Below are 10,978 nucleotides of genomic sequence, written 5' to 3'. Positions count from 1 at the left end.
TAAGGAAAAAGCCAATTGCGAGAAAAAACCATGCAAACAAAAACAAAAAAAATGCAACGATCCGGAAATGCCTAAAATACACGTTAGAACCATTCTGATAATGAAACGGATTACAGTTAAATGCGCTGATGTTCGTTATATTAAAGGAAAAAGCAATTGAGAAAAAAAAGGTGCAAGAAAAAAAAAAAAATGCACGATTCCTGAAATGCCTAAAATACACTAGAACCATTCTGATAATGACACGGATTACAGTTAAAGGCGCTGATGTTCGTTATATTAAAGAAAAAGCCATTGCGAGAAAAAATGTGCAAACAAAAACAAAAAAAATGCACGATCCTGAAATGCCTAAAATACACGTTAGAACCTTCTATTAATAAAACGAGATTACAGTTAAAATGCGCCTGATCCTTCGTTATATTAAAGAAAAAGCAATTGCGAGAAAAAAGTGCAAAAACAAAAAAAATGCACGATCCTGAAATGCCTAAAATAACCCGTTAGAACCCTCTGATAAGGAAACGGATTACAGTAAATGCGCTGATGGTCTTTATATGAAAAGGAAAAAGCAATTGCCGAGAAAAAAGGTGCAAACATAAAACAATAAAAGCACGATCCTGAAATGCCTAAAATACACGGAGAACCATTCTGATAATAAAACGGATGTCATTAAATGCAGGCTGATGTTCTTATATTAAAGGAAAAAACAATTGCGAGAAAAAAGTGCAAAAAAAAAAAAAATGCACGATCCTGAAATGCCTAAAATACACGTTAGAACCATTCTGAAATGAAACGGATTAATGTTATATCGCTGATGTTCGTTATATTAAGGAAAAAACATGTGAGAAAAAAAAGGTGAAAAAAAAAAAAATGCACGATCCTGAAATGCCTAAAATAACTTAGAACCATTCGATAATGAAACGGATTACAGTTAAAGCGCTGATGTTCGTGATATTAAAGAAACAGCAATTGCGAGAAAAAAGGTGCAAAAAAAAAAAAAATGCACGATCTGAAATGCCTAAAATACACGTTAGAACCTTCTGATAATGATACGGATTACAGTTAAATGCGCTGATGTTCGTTATATTAAAGGAAAAAGCAATTGCGAGAAAAAAGGTGCAAAAACAAAAAAAATGCACGATCCTGTAAGACCTAAAATACAAGTTAGAAACATTCTGCAAATGAAACGGATTACAGTTAAATGCGCTGATGTTCGTTATATTAAAGGAAAAAGCAATTGCGAGAAAAAAGGTGCAGAAAAAAAAAAAATGCACTGATCCTGAAATGCCTAAAATACACGTTAGAACCATTACGGATAATGAAACGGATTACAGTTACATCGCCTGCTGTTCGTTATAATTAACGGAAAAAGCAATTGCGAGAAAAAATCTGCAAACCCAAACGAAAAGAAAATGCACGATCCTGAAATGCCTAAAAGACATCTTAGAACCATTCGAATAATGAAACGGATTACAGTTAAATGCGCTTGATGTTTCGTATATAAAGGAAAAAGCAATTGCAGAAAAAAGGTGCAAACAAAAAAAATGCACGATCCTGAAATGCCTATAAATACACGTTAGATACATTCTGATAATGAAACGGATTACAGTTAAAATGCGCGATGTTCGTTATATTAAGGTAAAAGCAATTGGCAAAAAAAGGTGCCAACAAAAACAAAACAAAAAATGCACGATCCAGAAAATTGCCTAAATTACAACTATAGAACCATTCTGATAATGAAACGATTACGTTTAAATGCGCTGATGTGCGTATATTTTAAAGGAAAAAAGGAATTGCGAGAAAAAAAAGGAGGCAAACAGTAAAACAAAAACAATGCACGATCTGAAATGCCGAAAATACCCTTAGAAACCATTCTGATAATGAAACGGATTACAGTAAATTGCGCTGATTTTCGTATATTAAAGGAAAAAGCAATTGCGAGAAAAAAGGTGCAAACAAAAAAAATGCACGATCCCGGAAATCTAAACTACTCGTTAGAACCATTCTGATAATGAGAACGGAATTACATTAAATGGCGCTTGATGTCTTTTATATTAAAGGAAAAAGCAATAGCGAGAAAAAAGTGCAAACAAAAACAAAAATGCACGATCCTGAAATGCCTAAAATACCCGTTAGAAACCATTCGATAATGAAACGGATTACAGTTTTAATGCGCTGAAGTTCGTTATATAAAGGAAAAACAATTGCGAAAACAAGGTGCAAACAAAAAAAAAATGCACGATCCTGAAATGCTAAAATACACGTTAGAACCATTCTGATAATGAAACGGACTACAGTTTAAATGCGGCTTGAAGTTCGTTATCTTAAAGAAAAAGCAATTGCGAGAAAAAAAGGTGCAAAAAAAAAAAAAAATGCACGATCCCTATAATCCTAAAATACACGTTAGAACCCTTCTGATAATAAACGATTACAGTTAAAATGCCGCTGCTGTTCGTTATATTAAAGGAAAAAGGCAATTGCGAGAAAAAAGGTGCAAACAAAACAACAAAAGCACTGATCCTGAAATGCCTAAAATACACGTTAGAACCATTCTGATAATGAAACGGATTACAGTTAATGCGCTGATGTTCGTTATATTAAAGTATAAAGCAATTGCGAGAAAAGAAGGGTGCAACACAAAAAAAATGCACATCCTGAAAGTGCCTATATACACGTTAGAACCATTCTGATAATGAAACGGAGACAGTTAAATGCGCTGATGTTCGTTATATTAAAGAAAAAGCAATTGCGAGAAAAAATGGTGCAAACCAAAAAAAAAATGCACGATCCTGAAATGCCTATAAATACACGTTAGGAACCATTCAGAAGAAATAAACGGATTACAGTTAAATGCGCTGATGTTCGTTTTAGATTAAAGCAAAAAGCAATTGCGAGAATAAAGGTGCAAACAAAAAAAAATGCACGATCCTGAATGCTAAAATACACGTTAGAACCATTCTGATAATGAAACGATTACAGTTAAATGCGCTGATGTTCGTTATAGAAAGGAAAATCAATTGCGAAAAAAAGGTGCAAAAAAAAAAAAAATGACGATCCTGAATGCCTAAAAAACACGTTAGAACCATTCTGATCATGTAACGATGTACAGTAAAGGCGCGATGTTCGTTATATTAAAGGAAAAAGCAATTGCGAGAAAAAAAGGTGCAAGCAATAAAAAAAAAAATCAAACGATCCGAAATGCCTAAAATCCACGTTAGAACCATTCTATAATGAAACGGATTACATATAAATGCGCTGATGTTCCGTTATATAAAGGAAAAAGCAATTCGAGAAAAAAAGGTGGCAAACAAAAAAAAAAAGGCACGATCCGAAAATGCCAAAAATTACACTTAGAATCCGTCGATAATGAAACGGATTACAGTTAAATGCGCTGATGTTCGTTATATTAAAGGAAAAAGCAATTGCAGAAAAAACGTGGCAAAAAAAAAAAAAATGCACGATTCCTGAAATGCCAAAATACACGCTAGAACCATTCTGATAATGAAACGGAATTACAGAGTTAAATGCGCTGATGTGTCGTTATATTAAAGAAAAAGCAAGTTGCGAAAAAAAGGTGCAAAAAAAAAAAAAACTGCACGATCCTGAAAGGCCTAAAATACACGTTAGAACCATTCTGATAAGAAACGGATTACAGTTAAATGCCTGATGTTCGTTATATTAAAGGAAAAAGCAATTGCGAAAAAATGATGCAAACAAAAACAAAAAAAATGCACGAGCCTGAAAGTCCTAAAATACACGTTAGAACCAGTCTATAATGAAACGGATTACAGTTCAATGCGCTGATGTCGTTATAATAAAGGAAAAAGCAATGCGAGAATAAAGGTGGCAAACCAAAAAAAAAATGCACGATCCTGAAATGCTAAAATACACGTTAAACCTTTCTGATAATGAAACGGATTAGTTAAATGCGCTGATGTTCGTTATATTAAAGGAAAAACAATTGCGAAAAAAAGATGCAAACAAAAACAAAAAAAATGCACGATCCGGAAATGCCTAAAAAACACGTTAGAACCATCTGATAATGAATCGATTTACAGTTCAATGCGCTGATGTTCGTATATTCAAGAATAAAGCAATTGCGAAGAAAAAAGGTGCAAACAAAAAAAAATGCACGATCCGAAAGGCTAAAATAAACACGATAGAACCATTCTGATAATGAAACGGATTATAGTTCAAATCCTGATTTCGTAAAATTAAAGGAAAAAACAATTGCGAGAAAAAAGTTGGCAAACAAAAAAAAATGCACGAATCCTGAAATGCCTAATCAACGTTAGCACCATTCTGATAATGAAACGGATTACAGTAAATGCGCTATGTTCGTTTAATATTAAAGGAAAAAAGCCAATTGCGAGAAAAAAGGTGCAAACAAAAAAAAAAAATTCACGATCCTAAATGCCTAAAATACACGTTAGAACATTCTGATAATGAAATACGGATACGTTAAATGCGCTGATGTCGTTATATTAAAGAAAAAGCAATTGCGAGAAAAAGGTGCAAACAAAAAAAAATGCAACCGATCCAGAAATGCCTAAAATACACGATAGAAACCATTCAGATAATGACCCTGATTAGGTTATATGCGCTGAAGTTCGTAAATTAAAGAAAAAGCACTTGCGAGAAAAAAGGAGCAAAAAAAAAATGCCGATCCGAAATGCTTAAATCCACGTTTAGAAACCATGTCATAGATAATGAAACGGATTACATTTTAAATGTGGCTGATGTATCGTTATATTAAAGGAAAAAGCAATTGCGAGAAAAAAGGTGCAAACCAAAAAAAATTCACGATCCTGACTGCCCTAAAATACACGTTAGAACCATTCTGATAAAGAAGACGGATTACAGTCAAATGCGCTGATGTACGTTATATTAAAGGAACAACATATCGAGAAAAAAGTGCAAACAAAAACAAAAATGCACGATCCACAAATGCCTAAAATACACGATAGAACCATCCTGATAATGAAATCGATTGCAGTAATTGCGCTGATGTTCTTATACTAAAGGAAAAAGCAATATCGAGAAAAAAAGTGTCAAACACAAAAAAAAAAAAATCAAACGATCCTGAAATGCCTAAAATAACACGTTAGAACCATTCTGATAATGAAAACTGATTTAACAGTTAAATTGCGCGATGTTTGTTATAATAAAGGAAAAACCAATTGCAAGAAAAAGGGGCAAACAAAAAAAAAAAAAATGAAAGATCCTGAAAGCCAAAATACACTTTTAGAACCCTTCTGATAATGAAACGGAATTACAGTTAAATTGCCTGATGTTCGTTATATTAAAGGAAAAAGCAATTGCGAGAAAAAAGGTGCAAACAAAAAAAAAAAAAAAAGCACGATCCTTGAAAAGCCTAAAAAACACTTAGAACCATTCTGATAATGAAACGTATTACAGTTAAATGCGCTGATGTTCGTTAGAATAAATGAAAAAGCAATTGGGGGGCGAGAAAAAAATCTCAAACAAAAACAAAAAAAATGCACGATCCTGAAATGCCTAAAATACACGTTAAACCATACTGATAAATGCAACGGATTACAGCTAAATGCGCTGATCATTCGTTACTATTAAAGGAAAAAGCCAACTTGCGAAAAAAAGATGCAAACAATAACAAAAAAAAATATGCACGATCCTGAAATGCTAAAATACACGTTAGAACCATTCTTATAATGAAACGGTATTACAGTTAAATGCGGTGATGTTCTTATATTAAAGGAAAAAACAATTGCCGAGAAAAAAGTGCAAACAAAAACAAAAAAAATGCACGATCCTAAATGCTAAAATACACGTTAAACCATTCTGATATGAAACGGATTACAGTTAAATGCGCTGATGTTTCGTATATTAAAGGAAAAAGCAATTGCGAGAAAAAAGGTGCAAACAAAAAAAAATGCACGATCCTGAAATGCCAAAAATACACGTAAGAACCATTCCCTGATAATGAAAACGGATTACAGTTCAATGCGCTGATTCGTTTATATAAAGGAAAAAACAATTGCGAGAAAAAAGGTACAAACAAACAAAAAAAAATGCACGATCATGAAATGGGCCCTAAAATACACGTAATACAAACAACCCATCTGATAATGAACCGTATTACAGTTAAATGCCCTGATTTTCGTTGTTTTTTTATTTTAATATTAAAGGAAAAAGCAATTACAGAAAAAAGGTGCCAAACAAAAACAAAAAATGCCACGATCCTGAAATGCTAAAATTACACGTTGAACCATTCTGATAATAAACGGATTACAGTTAAATGCGCTGATGTTCGTTATATTAAAAGGAAATAAGCCATTGCGAGAAAAAAAGGTGGCAAAAAAAAAAAATGCACGATCCTGAAATGCCTAAAATTACACGTTAGAAACCATTCTGATAATGAAAACGGATTACAGTTAAATGTGCTGAAGTTCGTTAAATTAAAGAACAAAGGCAATTGCGAAAAAAAAGCAAAACAAAAAAAAATGCACGACCTTAATGCCTAAAAAACACGTTAAACCAATCTGAAAATGCAACGATTACAGATTAAATGCGCCAGATTTTTTTTGTTATATTAAAAGAAACAAGCAATTGCGAGAAAAAAGGTGCAAAAAAAAAAAAAAAAAAAAATGCACGATCCTGAAATGCCTAAAATACACGTTAAACCATTCTTATAATGAAACGATTACAGTTAAATGCGCTGATGTTCGGTTATAATTAAAAGAAAAAGCATATTGTCGAGAAAAAAAAGGAGCAAACAAAAAAAAAATGCACGATCCAGAAATGCCTAACATACACGTTAGAAGCACCGGGCTTTTGGGGGGTGGGGGCCATTTCTGATAATAAACGGATTACAGTTAAATGCGCTGATCTTCGTTATATTAACGGAAAAAGCAATTGCAGAAAAAAGGTGCCAACAATAACAAAAAAAATGCACTGAGCCTAAATGCCTAAAATACACTAGAACCCTTCGATAATAAACTGATACGTTAAATGCGTGATGTTCGTTATATTAAAGTGAAAAAGCAATTGCGAGAAAAAAGGTGCAAACAAAAACAAAAAAAAAATGCCGATCCTGAAATGGCCTAACAAATACACGTTTTAGAACCATTCTGATAATGAAACGGATTACAGTTAAATGCGGCTGATGTTTCGTATATTATAGGAAAAAGCAATTTCGAGAAAAAAGGTGCAAACAAAAAAAAATGCACGATCCTGAATGCCTAAAATACACGTTAGAACCATTCTGCTAATGAACGGATACAGTTAAATGCGCTGATCCTTCGTATATTAAAGAAAAAACCAATTGCGAGAAAAAAGTACAAACAAACAAAAAAAATGCACGATCCTTGAAAGCCTAAAATACACGTTAGAACAATTCTGATAATGAAACGGATTACAGTTAAATGCGCTGATTTTCGTTATATTAACGGAAAAAGCAATTGCAGAAAAAAGGTGCCAACAATAACAAAAAAAATGCACTGAGCCTAAATGCCTAAAAATACACTAGAACCCTTCGATAATAAACTGATACGTTAAATGCGTGATGTTCGTTATATTAAAGTGAAAAAGCAATTGCGAGAAAAAAGGTGCAAAACAAAACAAAAAAAAAATGCCGATCCTGAAATGGCCTAACAAATACACGTTTAGAACCATTCTGATAATGAAACGGATTACAGTTAAATGCGGCTGATGTTTCGTATATTATAGGAAAAAGCAATTTCGAGAAAAAAGGTGCAAACAAAAAAAAATGCACGATCCTGAATGCCTAAAATACACGTTAGAACCATTCTGCTAATGAACGGATACAGTTAAATGCGCTGATCCTTCGTATATTAAAGAAAAAACCAATTGCGAGAAAAAAGTACAAACAAACAAAAAAAATGCACGATCCTTGAAAGCCTAAAATACACGTTAGAACAATTCTGAATAATGAAACGGATTACAGTTAAATGCGCTGATTTTCGTTAAGTAAAAAAGAAAAAGCAATTACGAGAAAAAGGTGCAAACAAAAACAAAAAATATGCAACGATCCTGAAATGCCTAAAATACACGTTAGAAAACCATTCCTGATTAAATGAAAACGATTACAGTTAAAATGCGCTTATGTTCGTTATATTAAAGGAAAAAGCAATTGCGGAAAAAAGGTGCAAACAAAAAAAATGCACGAATCCTGAAATGCCTAAAATACACGTTAGAACCATGCTGATAATTAAACGGATTACAGTTAAATGTGCTGATGTTCGTTATATAAAAGAAAAAGCAATTGCGAGAAAAAAAAAAGGGCCAAACAAAAAAAAATGCCACGATCCTGAAATGCCGAAAATACACGTTAGAACCATCGATAATGAACGGATTACAAGTTAAATGCCTGATGTTCGTTATATTAAAAAAAAAAGCAATTGCGAGAAAAATGGTGCAAACAAAAAAAAAAAAATGCACGATTCCTGAAATGCCTAAAAATTAACGTTAGAACCATTCTGAAAATGAAACGGATTACAGTTAATGCGCTGATGTTCGTTATAATAAAAGAAAAAGCAATTGCGAGAAAAAAAGTGCAACAAAAAAAAATGCACGATCCTGAAATGGCCAAAAATACACGTAGAACATTCTGATAATGAAAAGTAACGGATTACAGGTTAAATGCGCTATGTTCTTATATTAAAGGAAAAAGCAATTACGAAAAAAAGGTGCAAACAAAAACAAAAAAATGCACATCCTGAAATGCCTAAAAATACACTTTAGAACATTCCGATCCTGAAACGGATTACAGATTAAATGCGCTGATGTTCGTTATATTAAAGGAAAAAGATTTGCGAGAAAAAAAAGGTGAAAACAAAAAAACAATGCACGGAATCCTGAAATGCCTAAAATAACACAGATAGAACCATTCTCATAATGAAACGCATTACAGTTAAATGCACTGATTTCGTTATATTAAAGGAAAAAGCAATGCGAGAAAAAAGAGTGCAAACCAAAAAAAAAAATGCACGATCCTGAAGTACCTAAATACACGTTAGAACCATTCTGATAATGAAAAACGGATTACAAGTTAAATTGCGCTGATGTTTCCGTTTTCTATAAAGGAAAAAGCAATTGCGAGAAAAAAGGTGCAAAAACGATTAACAGTTAAATGCCGGATGTTCGTTATATCAAAGAAAAAGCAATTGCAGAAAAAGGTGCAAACAAAAAAAATAAACAAAAATGCTCGATCCTGAAATGCCTAAAAATACACAACGTTAGAACCATTCTGATAATGAAAAAGATACAGTTAAATGCGGCTGATGTCGTTATATCAAAGAAAAAGCAATTGCGAGAAAAAGGTGCAAAAAAAAAAAAAAAAAAAATGAACGATCCTGAAATGCCTAAAATAACCACGTTTAGAACATTCCTGATAATGAAACGGATTACAGTTAAATGCGCTGAATGTTTTCGTTTATTTAAAGGAAAAACAATTGCGAGAAAAAGGGCAACCAAAAACAAAAATAATGCACAATCCTGTAATGCCTAAAATACCACGTAGAACCATTCATGATAAGAAAACGATTACAGTTTAAATGCCTGATGTTCGTTATATATAGGAAAAAGCATTGCTAGAAAAATATGCAAAAAAAAAAATAAAAAAAAAAAAAAAAATGCACATCCTGAAATGCCTAAAATACACGATTAGAACATTCTGATAATAAACGATTATACAGTTAAATGCGCTGATTTGGTTATATTAAAGGAAAAAGCAATTGCGAGAAAAAAGGTGCAAAAAAAAAAAAAAAAAAAAATGCACATCCTGAATGCATAAAATACACGTTAGAACAGTCTGATAAAGAAACGGATGACAGTTTAAAATGCGCAGATGTTCGTTATATTAAAGGAAACAGCTATTGCGATAAAAGGTGCAAAAAAAAAAAAAAAAAAAATGGCACGATCCTGAAATGCCTAAAATACATGTAAGAACCATTCTGATAATGAAACGATTACATTAAATGCGCTGATGTTCGTTAAATAAAGGAAAAAGCAATTGCGAGTAAAAAGTGCAAACTAAAAAAAAAAAATCACGATCCGGAAATGCCTAAAATACAACCTTAGAACCATTCTGATAATGAACGATTACAGTAACATGCGCTGATGTTCGTTATATGAAAGGGAAAAAGCAATGCGAGAAAAAAGGGGTGCAAACAAAAAAAAAAAAAATGCACATCCCGAAATGCCTCAAAATACACGTAGAACCATTCGGATAATGAAACGATTTACATTAAATGCCTATGTTCGTTATATTAAAGAAAAAACAATGCGAAAAAAAGTGTCAAACCAAAAACAAAAAAAATGCAACGATCCTGAAATGCCTAAAAATACACTTAGAACCATTCTGATAATGAAACGATTACAGTTAAATCGCTGATGATCGATATATGAAAGGAAAAACAATTGCGAGAAAAATGTGGCAAACAAAAACTAAAAAAATGCCCGATCCTGAAATGCCTAAAAATACACTTAAACCATCTGATAAGGAAACGGTTACAGTTAAATCGCTGATGTTCGTTAGAATTAAAGGAAAAAAGCAATGCAGATAAATGTGCATACTAAAAAAAATGCACATCTGAAATGCCTAAAATACACGTTAGAACCATTCTGATATAAAACGATTAACAGTTAAAATGCGCGATGTTCGGTAGATGAAAGTAAAACAATTGCGAGAAAAAAGGTGAACAAAAACAAAAAAAATGCACGATCCTGAAATGCCTAAAATACACGATAGCACAATGCTATAATGAAACGATTACAGTTAAAATGCACGTATGTTCGTTATTTAAAGGAAAAATAAATTGCGAGAAAAAAGTGCAAACAAAAAAAAATGCATGCGATCCTGATATCCCTAAAATACACGTTAGAACCAATCTGATAATGAAACGATTACAGTTTAATGCGCGATGTGTTCCGTTATATTAAAGGAAAAACAATTGCGAGAAAAAAGGTCAAACAAAAAAAACAA

This window comes from Penaeus japonicus, unplaced genomic scaffold, assembly GCF_977035675.1.
Source record: "Penaeus japonicus unplaced genomic scaffold, GWHDUDI00000001_assembly GWHDUDI00000025, whole genome shotgun sequence".
NCBI lineage: Eukaryota > Metazoa > Arthropoda > Malacostraca > Decapoda > Penaeidae > Penaeus > Penaeus japonicus.
This window is presented reverse-complemented; position numbering follows the sequence as displayed.